General features: G+C 36.1%; 1 protein-coding gene across 3 annotated transcripts in view; it reads right to left on the bottom strand.

Annotated features, from left to right (window-relative positions):
* Positions 1-20,586, bottom strand: part of Cog6 (conserved oligomeric Golgi complex subunit 6) — a 439,606-nt gene that overhangs the window by 321,614 nt on the left and 97,406 nt on the right. The gene's annotated exons all lie outside the window — the stretch shown is intronic.

Genomic DNA, 20,586 nt, shown 5'->3' with positions numbered 1-20,586 from the left:
GAGGTACTCCTCAAAACATCAAAGGCAGATATTGTTGGGATATCAGAGACATGGTGTCACACGGATATAAGGAATGCAGAACTGGAATTTGGGGAGTACAATGTGTACAGAAAGGATAGACAGGATAGGAAGGGAGGAGGGGTTATACTATTAGTTAAGAAACACATAAAATCCAAGGAAGTGAAGCCAGTCGACATCGCTGGACAGTGCAGTGTCGAGTCAGTTTGGTGTGACATAAGCATTGGTAGATCAAAATTGAGAGTAGGAGTGTGCTATAGGCCTAATGACTCTGATGAGTATAATAAGAAACTGTACAGGGAAATAGAGTGGGCCAGAAAATCCAGAGAGTCTTATAATGAGGGATTTTAATCTCCCAGATATTGACTGGAATTTGGGGGCTGGTCACTCACACACTAGCAAGGCTTTTGTGGGTTGTGCGATTGGATGATTGTTTTCTACATCAGCATGTTCGGGAGGCAACTAGAAGGAGTAATACTCTTGATCTGATTGTCAGTAGCATATTCTTCGTGCATTCAGAATCTGCAGATAAAGGAACCAGTAGGTGGCAGTGATCACAGTGTGCTGAAGTGGGATTTACTCAAAGAGGTAACTACCATCAGGGATAAAGGGAAGGGTTTTTGCTTTCATAAAGGTGACTACGATGGTCTGAGACATTATTTAAATTCTATACAGTGGGACCAACTGATGATGTTACCAACAGTAAATTCAAAATGGGGAGCATTCAAAGAACTTATCTTGGAAGCTACTAAGCTTTACATACCAACTAAGAAATATCGTTCAAGGTTTAGGCCTGAATGGATGTCAGATGAACTAATGAGACATATGGGAGGGAAGAAAATTGCATGGGATACATATAAATTAACATGTGACACAGAAGCCTATGATAGATATAAGCTGATCTGTAAGCAAGTTTCAAAGGAGGTTAGGCAGGTGAAGGAAGATTACGAGAAATCTTTTGGCAAAGGATGCAAAGAAAAACAGCAAAGAGTTCTTTACTTATGTAAACTCTAGAAGGAAGGGGATGAATTAGATTGTCCACTTGATTTCGATGGTTCAACTGTTGATGATCCTGCTCAGGTATCTAACAAACTAAATGAATATTTTGCATCGACATTCACACATGAGGAGTTATTCAGCGAGGGGAATGCCAGAGGTGTATTCAACTCTAGCAGTAAGCTACAGAATCTTGAAATAACTGGGAGTAAAGTGGAGGAGAAATTGTTGAAGATAAACACAAGAAAGGCACCTGGGGTGGATCGGATCTATCCAGTTATATTAGCCATAATTATGAGAGCTTCCTTGGACTCAGGGGAGGTACCCATAGACTGGAGATGTGCAAATGTGACCCCAATTCACAAAGGAGGATCAAAGGCTGACACAAGTAATTATAGACCTGTGAGTTTAACTTCTGTTCCAGGAAAATTAATGGAGGCACTGGTTAAAGAAGCACTGCAGGATCATCTAGACAAGCCTTCAGTTATAGCTCGGACACAGCATGGTTTTGGTAAGGGAAAGTCTTTCCTGACCAATTTGATTGGATACTATGATGCAGTCACAAAAGAACTGGATGCAGGGAATAACTTTGATATTATATATTTGGATCTTAGAAAGGCTTTTGATACTGTTGCACATGGAAGACTGCTGCACAAATTGGAACAGTGTTGCATTCAAGGCAAATTGCTGCTATGGATAAAGGTATAATTGAGGGGGGAGAAGACAGAGAGTGGTAATCAATGGACACTGCTCATGGTGGACTAATGTAATTAGTGGAGTCCCTCAGGGTTCAGTGTTGGGTCCATTATTGTTTTCTGTATTTATAAATGATATTGATGATGGTATATCAAGCTTAATGTCCAAGTTTGCAGATGATACAAAGATTGGCAGGGTTGTTAAGGACACTACTGACGCTATGCTGCTGCAACAGGATCTGGAAAGGTTGAGCAGATGGGCTGGGAGGTGGCAAATGAAGTTTAACATTGACAAATGTAAAGTAGCTTCTGGGAAACAGCAACCCCAGAGCAATGTATCAACTCTGTGGTACTACACTGACAGTGATAGAGAATGAAAAGGACCTGGGGGTAATTGTGCAGGCAGATATGAAGTTCTCTGAGCAGTGCAGACAGGCTGCAAGAGTAGCTCATGGTGTCTTGTCAATGATATACAGCAATTTTTCTAGCAGGGATAAGGCAATAGTCAGGCCACACCTTGAATTCTGTATACAGGTCTGGAGGCCTCATTTCAAGATGGATGTAGAGCTGCTGGAGCAAGTACAGAGAAGGGCAACAAGATTAGTGAATGGAACAAAGGGTTGCTCTTGCGAAGAAAGGCTTAAGTTGTGCAAATTACAGTGTCTGGAGACTAGGCACCGGCGAGGTGATCTGATAGAGGTGTATAAAGCCTTGAATGGTTTGAGCATGCTCAATGCCGATGGGATTCTTCCTCTTGTTCAGAATAATCACCTGAGAGGTCATAAATTCAGATTGAGGAAAGACAGATGTAGGATAGATGTGTGGAAATTTGCCTTTAGCCAGCGGGTAGTTGGGTTGGTGGAACAGACTTCCATCCCTTGTTGTGGAAGTTGATAGCCTAAATAAATTTAAGGCTCAGCTGGACATCGTCTATACCTATCAAGGTATTTCGAACGAACGGATGGGTGAAATGGAAGTGGTTTTTTTTTTTTTTTTTTTGCTGATGCTGCATAAGCTTGCTTTCTTGCATCATATGCCTCTACTAATGCTAATGATTTTCTAAAATACCATGCACCACATTTTTAAGACATGAAAAAGAAAAAAAATTCAATTTATTCTAAACATGAGTACTAAAGACACATGACATGATCTAAAGACATGATCATAACCATGTCTTTAGAACTCAATTTTAGCAAAACATATACACAATACCTCAGACTACATTCAGTAAAGGCAAACTTAGAACCCTAAGCTGTACAAAATAAGCTAGGCAACTTCTGTCATGTGCAAGGGAAAGTGACAAATGAACATCTTACATTATGCACTACCTTTTATCTGAACTGAACTGAACATTAAACAACATTGATGTTGTATCTATCTGATTCAGTTCCATCAAAAATCGCTGAAATCTGAATGGATTGCATGCATTGCCAGGAAATGCATGCAATCCATTCACGAATCTATTCTTCTATGCAACTGCATGCATTGCATAGAAGAATGAATTAATGAATTCATTTCCTAAAAAGAGAAAAGAAGCTAACTTTTTATGCAACTTTCAAGTCACATTTTAATATACAGTCGAAGCTCTATATAATAACCCCTTCCAGGGAATGAGAAAAACAGTGGATATACAGTATATATATATATATATATATAGCAAAGACGTTATATCAATTGTTCATATAATCACAACAAAACAAGTAAAAGCTTAAACATTTAATGTAATTCTACTAATACAATATAGTGAAATCTTGTTTATAATATGTACTACAGTATTAAACAAGACAATTATGATTGTAAATTTTGCATTGATTGTAAAGTGCAGTAAGGTTACAATTAAATTGTAAATTTTACTACATCGTCTATACCTATCAAGATCTAATTGTTTCATAAAGAATTGTTTCATACTTTAAAATTATCTGTCAAAACACACTGTTTCAATGATAGAGCATGTTTTAAAAGAGAATTATGAAGGTGCCCGATAGCAGTTGTTTCACTTTCACAGTTAGGCTGCGCTTGAAAAAAATCTACATACAAGTTGTAATCCTTGATGAGCATCTTTCACTGAAACTTTTTGTTCAGTAGGTTTCATCTTCGTCACTACACATTTCAGAAGATTCCATTATGTCTACAATGAGTTCCACTTCATTCATGCATATCCTAAAAGATTCAATGTCTGCAGCCACTTCTGTGTAATCTTTGAAGTTAAGTTTTCCTGTAAGTTTAGGTGATGACACACACACATGCTCAAATATTTCTTCCCTATTATCAGACTGTTCTTCACAATTAACAGAGGAAGAAGCATGTGAAACTTCAAATACTGTATCATTCCAGGCGGTAAATCCAACATGTTTCAAGCAGCAGGCAATCATTTTTTTTTAAATGATTTTCCTTCCATTCCTTTGTAGTGGAAATGTCCATGGCTGCACATTCACCACACACTTTTTTGAAAGACAGCACATGATGAGTCTTAAAATTTTTGAAATCATCCATCTGAACTTTTAAATTCTTTAATATCCATTTGATGGGCAAACAATTCAGCCTTAGCTTTTAAAAGGTTACCATCCAGGAGAATGTTTTTTGCACACATCATCATCATTAGCCATTCCAGAAGAATCTTTTCAAGAACCAGATACTTCACCTTTCGTACTCAAATCCTACTCGGTACAGCAGATTTCTCTAACCTTTCAATCTATTTCTAGTCTTTCAGAATAGCAAACAGAGTACTCTTAGGAATGCTGAACTGTTTTGCAATGTCAGCCTTATAATGCACACCATTATCTACAACTTGCAATATCCTAATTTTATCTGCGATTGGCAAAGCTATCCGTTTTCTTGAAGCCATACCAATAAACATACACTCTAACTAATGAAATTAATTTCTAGCCAATGTTCATTTCATAACAGTACTGAAAAGAGCATGGAAAATCTTAACAATCTTTAACAAAAACGACAATTATTTCAATATAATTGAAATAATTGTCGTTTTTGAATATTGTAATAAAAAAAGTGAAAATTCAGATTAAGAGTTAGAAATTTATGGTCATTATATAGAGAAATCCTTTTATTTTCAATGTCGTTATACTGAATGTAAAATAGCATTCAGTTAGTATCAATATTATCAATTTCCACATAGTGTAAGGAAGTCTATGGCTAATGATTCACCAGCCAAAAAAGAATAAAATAATAATAAGAAGTATATTTAAAACAATAAATAATTAATAAAAGAAAAGGAAACAGACAACCAATATGCCATAGGTAACTGATAGATCTAGCCTCTACCACCCATGTAGGTAACTTATTCCAGTAATTCATAACTCGCTGGCTAAAATAAAACTTCCTGCAATCCAGTCTAAACATCTCCCCCCGTAACTTGAAATTATGGCCCCTTGTTTTAGAATCATTTATAAATTCCATCCTCATTCATTTTTCTTATGCCTCTCAGGGGCTTAAACATTCAATCAAGTCTCCTCTAAGGTGCCTAGTTTCCAAGCTCTGCAACCCACATATTCAAAGACTTTCCTCATATGGACACCCTTTTGCCGATCTCACCAGGGGAGTTACCCGTCTTGGACCCTTTCAAGAAGCACAATGTCTTTGTTTAGGTGCGATCTACATAACTGAACACAGTATTCCAAGTGAGTGTGATCTAACAATAGCCTTATATAATGGGATTATGATATCCTTATCTCTACTCGCAACTGTTCAATAAAGTATTGATAGCACACCATTCCAGTCTACAATACTCGGAGAACGTCATGTCTGACCGTATTGTAATACCAAAGTCCCTTTCCTCCACTACCTGCTTTAGTTTAACTCTGCCAAGTGCATAAGTTATTTTGGGGTTACTGTTACTGTTCCCCTGCCATTTTTCTGACATGCCCTCTATCCCTTCATTGATGTCATTTATGAAAATCAAAAACAACAGTGGTCCTAATACTGATCCTTGGGGAGCCTCACTTCTTATGTCAAGCCAATCTGAGGAATAGCCATTTATCACAACCCTCTGCCTCCTGCCCTGAAGCCATCCAGCTATCCAAGGATTTTTCCTGTAATTCCAACCTGTTCCAGCTTATAAAGTAACCACTCATGTTGGAATGAGTCAAATGCTTTGCTGAAATCCAAATAAACAATGTTGAAATTATTGGTTGAAATAACAATGTCCCTTATGTAATGGAGATACACTGGCACTTTTCCAATGCAATGGAATCACTACCAAGTTCAGTTATGCTCTCATAATTAGCTTCAATAGTTCAATGCATGCTCATTTGCCACCTGCATTAAAATTATAGGGTATATGCCATCAATCGCAGGAGCCTTACTGGCCTGTAGGTGCAAAAGTTTTTTCATTAAATAATCATGTGAAATTCCAATATCATTAATTACATATTTTTCAACTTCACTCCCATAATTTCTCTTTGACATAAAGGGTTTTTCTTCTGTAAATATAGATGCAAAGTAACTGTTGAGTTCATCTGCAACATCAGCTGGGATATCTAATACTATCCCACGTCCATTACATAAGAGTCCGATCTGGTTTGTCCTTCTCTTTTTTGCATTTATATACATGCAGAATTCCTTATTCCCACTCTTTGCTAATGATTTCTCATAATCTGCCTTTGCCAGCCTAACCTTTTCTGTGGCACTATTACAGATCACTTTGTAGATGTTATAGATGCTTCAGTACTTTTTATTGCTTTGTAACTTTTCCATGCCGTCTTTTTCTTCTCAAGTAATCTTCCAACTTCATTATTCATCCAACTTGGAATCCTCCTTATATTATAACGAGTTGGGACATTAAAAAGAGTGTCGACTGTATATTGGTAATAAAAAATCCTTCTTTCAGGTTACAACTCAATAGGTGAATAAAAATACTGAAGTTAATAAAAAAATGCATTTAATAATAAAAGGCTTTGATTCTCAGGAAGAATCAAAGCTTCAAGTTAAATTCACAAATAAGAGCTGCACATCCAAATTTTTGGGTATGCAGCTGTAGTTGGTGCCATTTTTTCAGAAAAAAAGATGCCTAGTATTCTAGAACTTCATAAATTATTAAAGCACTAAAGCTTAATTCCCATTTTTTTTCAGAAAAATTATTTACATGGTCCAAAAAATTGCAATTAAGCTTTAATGGTAACAAATTTAAAACTTATATAAATTAATTATCAAATTTTAGCCATAGGAATCCCAAGTTAAATTATCAACTGGAAAGCAGCTAAGTTAATGGTGAAGATTACAGCCCTACCTGAGGGCTGTAATGCAGTCCAATATAAAGTTCAGTTAACAGTGTAGTACATTTTCAAGAAATTTCATGAAAATCCATTTGCTGGGAATCAAATTACTACATGCAGATGGAAAGACAAAGAAATAATAATTACCAGATTTCCGCTGGACTGATTTTTAATGAAATTTGGGTTGGGTCGACAAATTACTACACTGAAGAAACACTAAAATTAAAGTTAATATCACTCTGATAGGGAGTTTGATTTTTTCCATCAGTAAGTCATACAAGCACAACTCCTATGAATTTGCAAGCTGTCAGGTATATCACATTTTGGATTTGAAACTTGACATAGAGGTATTTCTTTACTGCTTTTGCAAATTTTAATTAACTAGATAACATGCAGATTTATATAGCAGAAAAAATCACAACAAAATCACAGTATCATTTATCATATGCACAGTACAACGACAGCAGGATATACCTTTTGATAATTTTTCATATTTACATCAGAGAAAATGTGAAATCATACCAGTTATACAACTATTAGTATAGGTATTCATATCAAATATCTTCCTTGAATCATTTTGATGGAAAAATGATGCAGGGAAGCAAATAAGCAGAAAAAAAAAAAAAAACACTTAATTTCCAATCCTTTCTAATATGAATCCTTCCTAAAATTCATACAACCTACTAAATCCCCCACAACATGAGATGAAGTTCATTCCAACAATCTATTAATAAAATTAATAGATTAATAAAAAATAATTAATAAAAACAAATTTTTGCACATCAATCTTGCAATCATCCTTTCCCAATATAAATTTATACTCCTCTTGAGCTGAAATATACAGAAATCAAGTCTTTCTTGGTAAGAATACCTTTCTGTGACTTGACTAATCTCTCTTCTTCTTCTTTGCATAAGTTCTACAGATCTATATCCTTCTTAAAACAAGGTTGCCAAACCTATATGCACTACTCAAGATGCAGCCAAAACACAACAGAATAATTGCCTTTTCCCCATTGCAAAATTCCTGTATATTGTCAGAAGCTGATGAAGCCATTACAATAGTCTATTCTCACAGTTCTAAGAACTTCATATCAGACTGTACATAAAACAACCCATGGGTCTTTTCTCATTATTCACATTCTTCTGCATGATACCACTGAATTTTTCTGTTACTGCCACCCAAATGCAGTGATTTTAATTTATCAGTGTTAATCCTCAACTGCCACTTTCAGCCTATCTGTCTAATTCATCCAGGTTTCATTAGAGTAGGATACCCTGAATAATTTCATTAACCACCTTGCCCACCTATAATATCATCAGCAAACTGAGACATTAAATTGATGACTTCATCAATAATTATCTCAAATAACCATTAATAACCATTCTATCTCCCGCTACTCAACCAGCCCTTTATCTATAGAAGCTGTAACTTGCCTGTAATGCCACACTGCACAAATTTGTATAGCAGTCTCATTTGGAACAGAATCAAGAGCTATACTGAAATCTAAGTGCATAATGTCAAAATTATTTTTTGAGTTCCTCTGTGACATCACAGTAGTTAAAGCGACTGGTCAATCAACATCTCTGTGTTTATAAACACATGTTTGCATTTCTATATAACTGCATTCCTGAATAAATGATCCTTCACTTCTTTAACCAATGACTACATTACTTTCCTATCACAAAAGTCAAGCTTACAGGCCCATAATTTCTCACTTTGCCCTCCCTTTGCAAACAGAGAGACATTTGTATATCTCCAATTTGTAGGGACCTAACCTGAATCCAAGGATGCTCTAATAATTATGGGTAAAGGTTTACTTACCTTTATCAGTGATTCTTTTAATACTTAGAGAGCCACAGCCTAGGATCTCCTGGTTATCTAGATAACAATTATAAATGAAATAAAAAATCCTTCTTTATAAAGAAAACTCACCTCTTGATACTACTTATTTAAATTTCAGAGTACAAGAGAGTAAAAGAAAGTTTAGGGCCATGGGAAAACACATGTCCATGAAATACATCTCACAGGAACATGTCCTGTTACCATAAAAAAAAATAAATAAATAAATAAAAACAGGTGAAAAGGAAGCTTACAAAGCGACTGACAACAAGACCTCAAAAATACTAGTCCTCTTTTAATCAATCTGATTCCGACCCTCCCTCTTTTTTATGCCAAGAGGCACGTGCCATAAAATGCTCTTCATGGGCAAGTGCTTTCCCATAGCCCTCAGCTTTCTTTTATTCACTTCTATTCTTCTTAGCTCCCCTCCCTATCACCTTCTTCTTTACGTGGCTTATTCAATGTGAGGGTGCAGCACCATGTCTCTCCAGTTCCCTCTACCACAAGCTTTCCTCTTGGTCTCAGCGTAGTTTTGTGACCTCATCCACATCCTTATGTTGTCAAATCACGTTCTTCTTCTCCTTCCTCTTGATCTTTTTACTCGAGGACTGTCAGTGTTCTTTGTCCGGCTGATCCTCTTAGCAGGTGTCCTGCCAGTCTCATTTTTCTTTGAATAATTTCCATTAGTAAAGATCTTCGTGTTCTCATTCTGGGTAGGACATCAATGTTTGATATGTGCTCTGTCCATGAAATTCTTAATGTTCTTCTGAAGCACCACATCTCGAATGCTTCAATCCGTTGTTGCACTCCTTTCTTATAGGTCCAAGATTCACTTCCATATGTAAAAACTGGTCAAACCAATGTTCTAATCATTTTTTCTTTGTTTCAATTCCCACAGTACTCCTCAAGAGGTCTTTATTTCTCCAAAAGGCATCTTTGGCCATGGCTGTTCTTATTTTTATTTCTCTTTCCTGATTTCCAGTGTCAGTAAAATAGGTACCCAAATATTTGTATTCTGTTGTATTTGCTATTTCCATGTTGTTGATCACAATGTCTGGTTCAGTTTTACTGACTTTCTTAACTTTCAGATATTTTGTCTTCTCTGCATTTAGTTCAAGGCAATAGTCTTTACCTTCCTCAATTAGCAAACATAACAGGCTAACTAGGTCATTTTTGTTGCTAGCTAATAAAACTGTATCATCGGCACATCTAAGATTGTTATGCCAAATGCCATTGATCCCTAAGTCTTGTTCTTCTATCTTCCTCATCATCATTTCACTGTAAATATTAGAGGTTCGGAGAAAGAACACATCCTTGTCTAACTCCTCTTTTGATTTTCACCTCTGAGGTCTCTGAATTAATCCTTTGTAATTTTTGGTTGATGTAGATCTTCTTAATAAGTCTGTGCGTGCATTGCTGTCAAAGTCTAATCTGTCTAGTATTTCAAAGAGTTTCTTATATTTCACTTGGTCGAAAGCCTTTCAGAAATCGATAAAGCAGATATAAATTTCTTTATTCCATTCCGGTGCTCTGTCAAAAAGTATTTTTAATTCAAGGACGGCATCTATTGTTCCCATTTTTCTTCTAAATCCTTTTTGCTTGATTTAGAAGAAAAATGCTCAGCTCATTATTAATTGTTTTTTTTTTCAATTTCTTTGTTAATGATGGATAGGATAATTTTTGATGTGTGTGATTAAATTAAGAGTTCTATAGTCACACATTCTTGGGCATTAATTTTCTTTGGGATACAAATGGATGTTGTTAAGGATCCAGGCAATTCTGCCATTTCATAGATATAATGGATAGTAACCACTAAAAATTTTTACCAGGTCCAACCAACACTTTTAGCATTTTGACAGGGATGGTGTCACATCCAGGGCATTTGTTGTTAGGGAGTAGTCTGTTTATCACATCTTGTATCTCATTTCTCGACACAGGGTGGTGTTTAGTATAGTATTGGACATTTGGTGTTCGGTCTCTTTGACTGGGTCTTCATTATCATCATAGAGCTGAGTTAAGTACTCTGCCCATTTGTTGTTTATCTTGCTATTGTCAACAATCAAATTCCCATCTTTATCCTTGATGCTGCATGCCCGTAAATGCTTTGACTTACCATTCAGTTCTTTCATTCTCAAGAATGCTTGTCATGTCTTGTTCAATCTTTATAAGGTTTCAATCTCATCATATTGCTTGTTAATCCAATCTTCTTTCAGTTTCTTACATAGCTGTTTTATTCTTTTATCCAATGCTTTGTACCTCATTCTATCCTGTTCATTTGCACCTCTTCCAAGGTCTTCTTTCCTCAATAAGATTAATAACCTCTTGCAGTATCCATGGCTTTTTCTTGTTTTCTTCTCATTTGGTGAGGCATTTCTCATCTGTGGGGGGCGATAGTGGTTTCCAGCTTGTTCCTCCGTATCATAAAGAATATTATATCAAGAGGCAAGTTCGCTTTATAAAGAAGTCTTTATTCCATTTATGCTTTTTTAATATAATCAGATTGATTCCATCAGTCCCTGGGTCCCTTATGAGGCACAATATGCATAAAGTCCACCATCCACATGTAACAACTTGACCCATAGTGATTAGATTTTCATAAAATTTTGGTTGGCCCATTTAGAAAGATTTGTTGAGCCATCCATTAAAATTGGACAAATAGAATTCTGGTAATTACAGTGGATGCCGCTCATTGCGATCACTTCAGGAGAGAGCTTAATTGATAACAATAACCAAAAAAACTGATTTTTTAACCGAAGTATTGTTTATTGATGCAGAGCAAGAATGTGTACATAAAAATGTGGAAGGACAGAAAGAAAGCATTAAAATCAAGCAATATAATATAATTTACATTCATTGTCTGCTATTATTATTATTATTATTATATTATTATTAGCCATATGGTGCAAGGAAGCCTGATGCTTTTGCTGCAGCAGCCAAAAAAAAAAAAATTTCTGAATTACCCTAAGAGAGAGAGAGAAGCAGAAGAGAATCACCAAGAAAGAGAAGAATGAAGATATCCAGCTCAGGACCCTGGGTGTGCCAAGCCCAGGGCTGGATATCTTCATTCTTCTCTTTCTTGGTAATTCCCTTCTCTCTCTCTCTCTCTCTCTCTCTCTCTCTCTCTCTCTCTCTCTCTCTCTCTCTCTCTCTCTCTCTCAAGAAAGTCTTTAATAAATATGAATCTGTCATAACATTCCTGGAAATCATACTAACTATTAAAAACAAATAAAGAAATATTAAATCAAGAATTAGAAAAGGGTTAATACTACACTGTAAAACAGTCAGCTTTACAGAGTACAGATATAGTACTTTTTTTAATGGATTAACAATACCAACAACTATACAAATGTACAAATCAAAAGTAGTAACTAGACATGCAGTGAGTTGTAGTTTAATAAGAAATCTGGATGTAGCATATCACTTCCACTGCACATGCATAAAGCACAATAAGGCAGAAAAGCAAAAAAAACTGATGCACTGATTGACAGTTTTTTCTATGTATTAGAATACATCATATCAGGAGTTCATAAAGGTGATAACATTATACAAATGATAACATAATAGTTTACAATAACAGATTACAATAAGTGGCATGCACTGTCTTTTGCTTGTCCATCTCCACATAATAACTGGATTTCCAGTGGATGGATTTTATAAAATTTTACCTCTGGTTCTTCTGGAAAGATCTGTTCAGCAATTCAAAATATAACTGAAACTGGACCAACAGAAATCTGACAATTATTATTTCTTGGTCTGTAAGTCCATATGCAATAACTCAGATTTCAGTTGAAGGATTTTCGTGAAATTTTATACTCTATATTTCATTAATATTGGACCAATTATTATTTCTGTTTTGTTTATACAAATCCCAATGGCTATTGACTATCCATGTTCCATATATTGTAGTTGAAGCACTGGATATTATGTTTTTGCCATTTGCTAATTGAAAGAAGAAAGGAAGGAATGGGAAAAATGGATGTGCAAAAACAAAATGCTCTTGGTTTGCACAAAAAAAGTCATTGCTTCTTGCTCATTTTTTTGTTATAATCACAAATTATCATGTGCTAAAACTAAACAAATTAGTTAATACAGTCAGGTATGCAACGAACGATGCTACAATGAACAGTTTTTATCAATAAAATAAATAAATTTTCTGTTTATACTCTGGCACGACAACCAAGTTAGTGGAGTTTACAATAAATCGTCAATACAAATATTTATTGTATTTAGTAGTCACAGGCTTGAACCCCGGTCCACTCAAGGAACGCTTGCTATGTACTCTCGCTCCTGACCACTTGGCTACGTCAGGCCTATCAGGATGCTACAACCAACGCAGAGGAATATTACTGGCTGGCGTAGCATGCGCATGATGTGTCGGGGACTTCCTGCTTTGATTATAGTGTCAGTTATCATATTTGTTATTGTTTGTAAGGTTCAGTTATTAGTTTAGTTCAGTTATCTGCTTATTTGCCCTTTAGCAGTGAAAATATATTTTTTTAATTATTCTGCTATATAATTTTAGCCATAAGCTGGCAAAATGTAGTGAGAAAGCTAATTATCTTAGACATTAAGAAAGAAACAATTTCCAAGTGAGAAAGTGGAAAAAGTGTAGGAAATCTAAGTGCTGAATATGGTGTGACTAAATCAACAATCAGTAGAACTTTAAAAAACAAGGAAGAAATAAAAAGTGCACAGCCGTGAAGGGAATCTCTAGGTTAAGCAGTTCACGTTGTAATATCACAGAAAAGATGGAATTCTTCTATTAGTGTGGATTAATGAAAAACAAATGGCAGGTGATAGTGTCAGTGAAGCAATTATTTGTGAAAAGGCCAAACAATTGTTTGAGGAACTTGGTGTTAAGGCTCCTAGTACAAGTACTGGTTCTGCGATGGAGTTTTTTGGCACCAAAGGGTGGTTTACCAGATTTAGGAAAAGGACTGGATTACACAGTGTTGTGAGACATGGTGAGGCTGCCAGTGCAGATAGGGACGCTGCTGAGCAACATCGTGAGAAATTAAAGAAAATAATTGAGGATGGAGGCTTTCTTTCAAAGCTGGTTTTTAACTGCGACAAAACTGGCCTTTTCTGGAAGAGAATACCACGCAGAACATATATCACGAAGGAGGAGACCACCTTGCCTGGCTTACATTACTCTTTTGTGCAATGATTCGGGTGACTGCAAGGTCAAACCATTGCTTGTGTACCATTTGGAGAACCCCAGAGCTTTTAAAAACATCAGGAAAAATGGCCTTGGAGTTTTGTGGCGTTCCAACCACAAGGGTTGGGTGACCAGGAGTCTTTTCTCTGACTGGGTGACTGAGGTGTTTGGTCCCACTGTCCGTGACTACCTTACGGAGAAGGATCTTCCGTTGAAGGTTCATTTGGTCATGGTCAATACTCCAGCCCACCCTCCTAATTTGATGGAAGAATTATCAGATAAGTTCAATTTTATCAAGGTTCACTTCTTGCCACCTAATACGACACCTCTCCTCCAGCCTATGGGCTAGCAGGTGATCACAAAGTTTAAAAAACTACACTAAGGCACTGTTCAGGAAATGTTTTGAGGCCACTTCTTCCAGTGATGTGACTCTGAAGGACTTTTGGAAGGGTCACTTCAATATAGCGGATGCTGTTTTCCTAATTGTGGTTGCTTGGAAGGCGGTTTCTGTTAGGTGCTTGAATTCGGCTTGGAGGCCATTGTGGCCTGATGCTGTAGCTCCATGGGATTTCGAAGTTTGTTTGTTTCGAAGGCTTTCAACAGTTGGAGGAAGAGCCTGTTGGGCAGGAAATTGGGTGTCTGGGCAGTTCCATGGGCCTGGAGATTAATGAGGAGGACGTGGAGGAATTGGTGGAGGACCACAGGAAGGAGCTAGCTTCACAATGAAGAGGAAAGCATTCAAGGATGAGGACAAGGAAAAAAGTCACAGCATTTCAGCTGAGGACTTTAAAGAGGTGTTCTCTTGCTGGAATAAACTGTCCAAACTTATAAAAGATTATCACCAGGATATTGCTGCTGTGCAAATGGGCCTTAATCATTTAATGACACCTTCAGAGCCCACTTTTGGAGGGTCCAAAAATCCAGGATAAAGCAGTCAACCCTGGATTCATTCTTCAAAAAGGTGGACAAACAGCCTCCAATTGAGGAACCTCCCATAGGACAGTCACCCAAGATGAGTAGGAATGATGACTCCTCTCCTTCCACCTCTATGTGATTTTTTATGATTTTATTAGGGAAAGTTTGTTTATATTTTCACTGGGGGAATATTGTTTATGCTTTTCATGTGCGAAAGATTTTTTATGCTTTTATTATGGAAAGTCTGATTATGGTTTTCACTAGGGAAAGATTTATTATCCTTTTCATGTGCATTAGACTGTTTATGCTTTTTATTAGGGAAAGTCTGTTCATATTTTTCACCAAGGAAACATTGTTTATGCTTTTCAAATTTTATGTACAGTGTATAAAAGTTAAATAAATTAATTTTATATTATTTTTGCACTCATATTTTTCATTTCGTATTATATTTTTTCTGTTTAAATTGTTGTACTGGATGGTAACTTTGCTCTAGACTGTGGGCCTGGAACGGATTACCCTTAAATACATATATTTCAATGTATGCTAGAACGAACAGATGCTATAATGAACGAGGTTCTAGAACCAATTACATTCGTTCTAGCTTACCCCACTGTATAATACATTTTCATAATGACTTCAATTATACTACACCAACCTTATAAACTTTTATTGAAATAAGATAAAATAAAATAAATTAAAATTGTTAATAATAATAATAATAATAAGATAAAATAAGTAAAATGAATAGTATAATTAAGCCAGATAAAATTGATAAAATAAGATACACTGTCTGTACAATAAAATAAAAATAAAATATATACAATGAAATAAAACAATGCAGATCACTTGATAAAACACCAAAGCTTTCAGAGGTGTCTGCCTCCTTTATCAACAGTAAAGCTTAATGTACAGTACATCCTTAGATATGAGCAGGCTCACAGGTTCACAGCACATGTTTCCACAGGAGCATGGGCAGTACTCTCCATGTGTGCACTGGAACCGGAAATGGCTCCAGAACGTGCCAGGCAGAACCGTTCATCCCGTCCAAGAACCACAGCTTCGAAGAGAGGATGAATGAGGACTCTCCTGTCTCTATTAATATTGTTACACTCAGAGGAGCAAATTCGCAAGCTCTCGAGCCACTTGCAGTCCCAAAATCTGTGTAACTGGTCAACAATAAAAGCTTCATCAGGAGAGAATTGATGGTTCTCCTACCAAAAAATGGTTCTCCTCCCTTGTGATGGTTGGCTTGTCCCAATACGGCACAAGCCAACCTTCAAAAGAATAGTGTCGTTAGGGCATTACTAGATAGGGCTGGGTCCCACTGCAGCATCTCCGAGGATAGAAAAGAAGAAATTAAGCGTCACAGCAGATCTCAGGAAATGTGAACCCTAGAGCAGTGGTTCTTAACCTGGGGTACATGTAACCCCTAGGGGTACATGAAAGTCTTGATATGTAAACATATGTAAAATACAATATTTCTTGTAATAAAAGCTTCAAAGCTCTTTTGATAATTCTAGCTTCAAAGTTCTTTTGATAATTTTGTTGTTCTGATGAATTAACAATGGCAACGTGGATCCTTAATCCTTTTATTATTAACATTGATGATATTAAGGATGAGGAATCAATTAAAGATGACCTTATTGATTTAAGATCAAAAGAATTGTTAAAACAAAAATTTAATTCTATATATGTTTAAAAGAATTTTGGTCTTCCTTAAAAGAAGCCTATCCTGCATTAGTAAGAAAGAAGAGCCATGAATCTTTAAATTCCATTTTGCCAATTTATATGTCTGAAGCAGGATTTTCGACGCTCGTTTCATTAAAAACAAAGAAACAAAATAGGCTTCTTGGGGAACATGATATGCGTGTTTCTTTATCGAAGATGATCCCCTAGTTCACCATTTTAACAATGAACAAACAGCAACAATGCTAACATTAAACTTGTGGTTTTATTTTTTCTATTTTTTTTTTTTTTTTTTATTTATTTTATGTGTATACATTATTTATGCTTGTTAAATATTTAAGATTACTAAAATATTGTACAAATAAGTAAATAAAGATATTTTATTTATAATGGGGGTACACAATTGATGTTAAACTTTACAAGGGGTACGTAGGTAGAAAAAGGTTAAGAACCACTGCCCTAGAGGGTCATAGATAAATGTATCTGAGAACTGGGGCATGGACATAGAGAGCCATTTACACCCATTGCCTACTATCCGGGCTTAACTGAGCATATAACTCAGGTGTTGCACGACTGCCAGACATGCTTGTGCAGCTATTAGGGCAGAGGTTGCACACAGTTGTGTCAAAGGTTAAGGACCCATACCTGTGAAATGTGTAAGTGGGGTCATATACAAGATAAGATGCCCGGATTGCGGAGAATGTTACGTTGGTGAAACAAAGCAACCTCTGCCCTGATAGCTGCACACAATTGTGTCAAAGGTTAAGGACCCATACCTATGAAATGTGAAAGTGGGGTCATATACAAGAAAAAATACCCAGATTTTGGAGAATGTTATGTTGGTGAAACAGCATCGATTTAAACACTGTATGGGGGAGCATATCAGTGCGATAAAGACCACGGATGATGGGAGGTCTGCTGTGGTGAAGCATTTTTGGGAGGAGCATCATCAAATCTCTCCTGACAAAGCTGTTATCATCGGCTGGTCACACAGATTTTGGGACCACAAGTGGCTCGAGAGCTTGCAAATTTGCTCCTCTGAGTGTAACAATATTAATAAACGCAGGGGAGTCTGAATTCATCCTCTTTTTGAAGCTGTGGTTCTTGAACGGTTCTTCCTGGCACGCTCCCGAGCCACTTCCAGTTCCAGTGCCCATATGGGGAGTACTGCCCATGCTCCTGTGGAAACACACACTGTGAACCGTGATCCTGCTGATATTTAAGGATATACTGTACATTACGCTTTACTGTTGATAAAGGGGGTGGATGCATCTGAAAGCTTCAATGTTTTATCACTTTTATCCCGTGATATACATTGTTTTATTTCATTGTATATATTTTATTTTTATTTTTTTGTACAGATAGTGTATCTCATTTTATAAGTTTCATCTGGCTTAATTATACTATTCATTTTACTTGTTTTATCTTATTATTATTATTATTAACAATTTTAATTTATTTTATTTTATTTCAATTAAAGTTTATAACGGTTGGTGTAGTATTGTTGCAGTCATTATGAACATGAACATTCTCAATCCCAGAGGCCTATTTGAAGAATATAATACATTAACTAATATTTTCACTTTTAGCTTTAACAGTTTCTCTTCGACCTTCCTCTCAGTTATCATAAAATCATTTAACTGCCAGTTTAAATTAGCTATACTTCTTCTATACATCTCTAAAATCTTCTTCACATTTGAATATGATTGGAAAATATTTCTTCATTAATCTATAACAAATACAAGATAACCAACAGTTATGCTATTCCTATCCAATGGAGCGATGTGATTCATATATTTCCTTCTGGTTTAAACACCAAAGATATCTTATAATATACTTTAACTTGTCTAAAACCCTTAATAACTTGATTGCAGACTAGTTTATACTTACCATTGGCATCTGCATGTCTTGATTATTTGTAATCACCCCCATACATGGAGGATTGTTTTCTACAGCAACAGCATGTTCGAGAAGCAACCAGAGAGGGTAATACTCTTGAACTGGTTATCAGCAGTGATCATTTGTGTATTAAGAATTTGCAGATAAAGGAACCACTATGTGACAGTGATCACATTGTACTGATGTGGGATTTACTTAAAGATATAATTACCATGAGGGGTAAAGGAAAGGGTTTTTGCTTCTGAAAAAGTGACTACAGTCTCAGACAGTTTTTAAATTCTGTACAGTGGGATCAACTGATGATGTTACCAACAGCAAATTCTAAGTGGGAAGCATTCAAGGAATTAAACGTGGAAGTTACTAAAGGTTTCATACCTATCAAGAAATAATGTTCAAGATTTAGGACTAAATGGTTGTCAAATGAACTGAGACTTGTGGCAGAGAACAAAGTGTGTTACTGCAACAGGATCTAGAAAATTTGGGAAGATGGGCTGAGAAGTGGAAACTGAAGTTTAACATTGAAAAATGCAAAGTACTGCATATGCGTACAAGTAACCCCAGAGGAAACATACCAACTGTGTGGTATACACTTAGGGTGGTAGAAAAATGAAAAAGACCTGGGAGTAATTGTGCAGTCAGATATGAAGTTTTCGAAGCAATGCCGACAGGTTGCCAGAGCAGGTCATGGAGTTTTGTCAATGATATACAATATTTTGCTAGCAGGAAAAAGGAGGTGATTGTCCCTCTGTATAAGTCAATAGTCAGGCCACACCTTGAGTACTGTGTACAGGTCTGGAGGCCTCATTTTAGGAAGGATGTAGATTTTCTTGAGCATGTACAGAGAAGGGCAACAAGATTGGTGAGGGGAATGAAGGGATCCTCTTACCAAGAGAGGCTTAAGTTCTGCAAATTGCAGCGGCTGGAGGTGATCTGATTGAGATGTATAAGACCTTGAATGGGTTGAGCATTTTCTCTGATGGGATTCTTCCACTTGTTCAGATTATGAACCTAAGGGGGCATAAATTCAAATTGAGGAAAGACGACTGTAGAACAGATCTGCAGAAATTTGCCTTTAGCCAGCAGGTAGTTAATTGCTGGAACAAACTTCCATCTGTCGTTGTGGAAGTTTATAGGTTAAATAAATTTAAGGAGGAACTGGACAAACATTTAGAGGGAATGGTTGTGTGAGTTTTTTTTTTTTTGCTAATGCTACATAAGCTCATATGCTTGCTTTCTTGCATCACATGCCACGATTACTACTACATTTTCCTGTGGGTAATTTGAATAAAGTTACAGAAGAAACTATGCAGACTGTTAGAAGGGATGGACAGGTGATATGGGAAGTTTTGGCTTGTTTTTTCTCTCCCCCCCCCCATTTTTTTTTTTTTTTTTTTTTGGCTGATGTTGTATAAGCTTGCTTTCTTGCATCATCTGCCACTACTAATACCTCTTAGTATAAACAGCATAATAGCTTCTGTAATTATTATCCTGAATGCTTTCCATTTAGTATTTGCAGCTGCTATCAACACCAGTTAATACAACTGAAAAGAATTTAAAAATTGCATAAGCCCACAGTAGTCCTTTGTGAAAGTAAAATCCCTTTCCATTAGCCTGGTTTGTAGTTATATCTTTAAATAAATTCCTTATATATACTCTATTTCAGAAACCTTGGTAGCAATTCCATATAATTATATGAGCATCCTTGGATTCAGAGAAAGTCCCTATGGACTGGAGAAGTGTGAATATAACCCTAATTCATAAAGAGGGATTTAAAAAGCGACAGGAGTAATCACAGACCTGTAGCAGTTCATCAACAGAATGAAACTTGGGTTTTCATTCTGTTGATGAATTCATCAAAGGTGTAAATATATATTTTAAACCAATTTTGCAAGCTAATTTGAAATATTTTCTCAGTATTTTTTTTAGCACTTGTGGGTTTCAATAATACACCTGCTGATAATATCAACAAAGTTAGCTGCACCAATTTCACTACAAAACAAATGACAATGATTGTAATTACATTTAATCACTTTTACATTTTAAACCCAATACAATTTATATACATCATTAAAATAATACAGTACACTAATGTAAAAAAAGATATGTCATTTAAAATGTTGGGCAGTTGATTTTCTTTGTCTGGAATGT

This window comes from Mastigoproctus giganteus, chromosome 7, assembly GCF_048544385.1.
Source record: "Mastigoproctus giganteus isolate SK-2022 chromosome 7, ASM4854438v1, whole genome shotgun sequence".
NCBI lineage: Eukaryota > Metazoa > Arthropoda > Arachnida > Uropygi > Thelyphonidae > Mastigoproctus > Mastigoproctus giganteus.
This window is presented reverse-complemented; position numbering and strand designations above follow the sequence as displayed.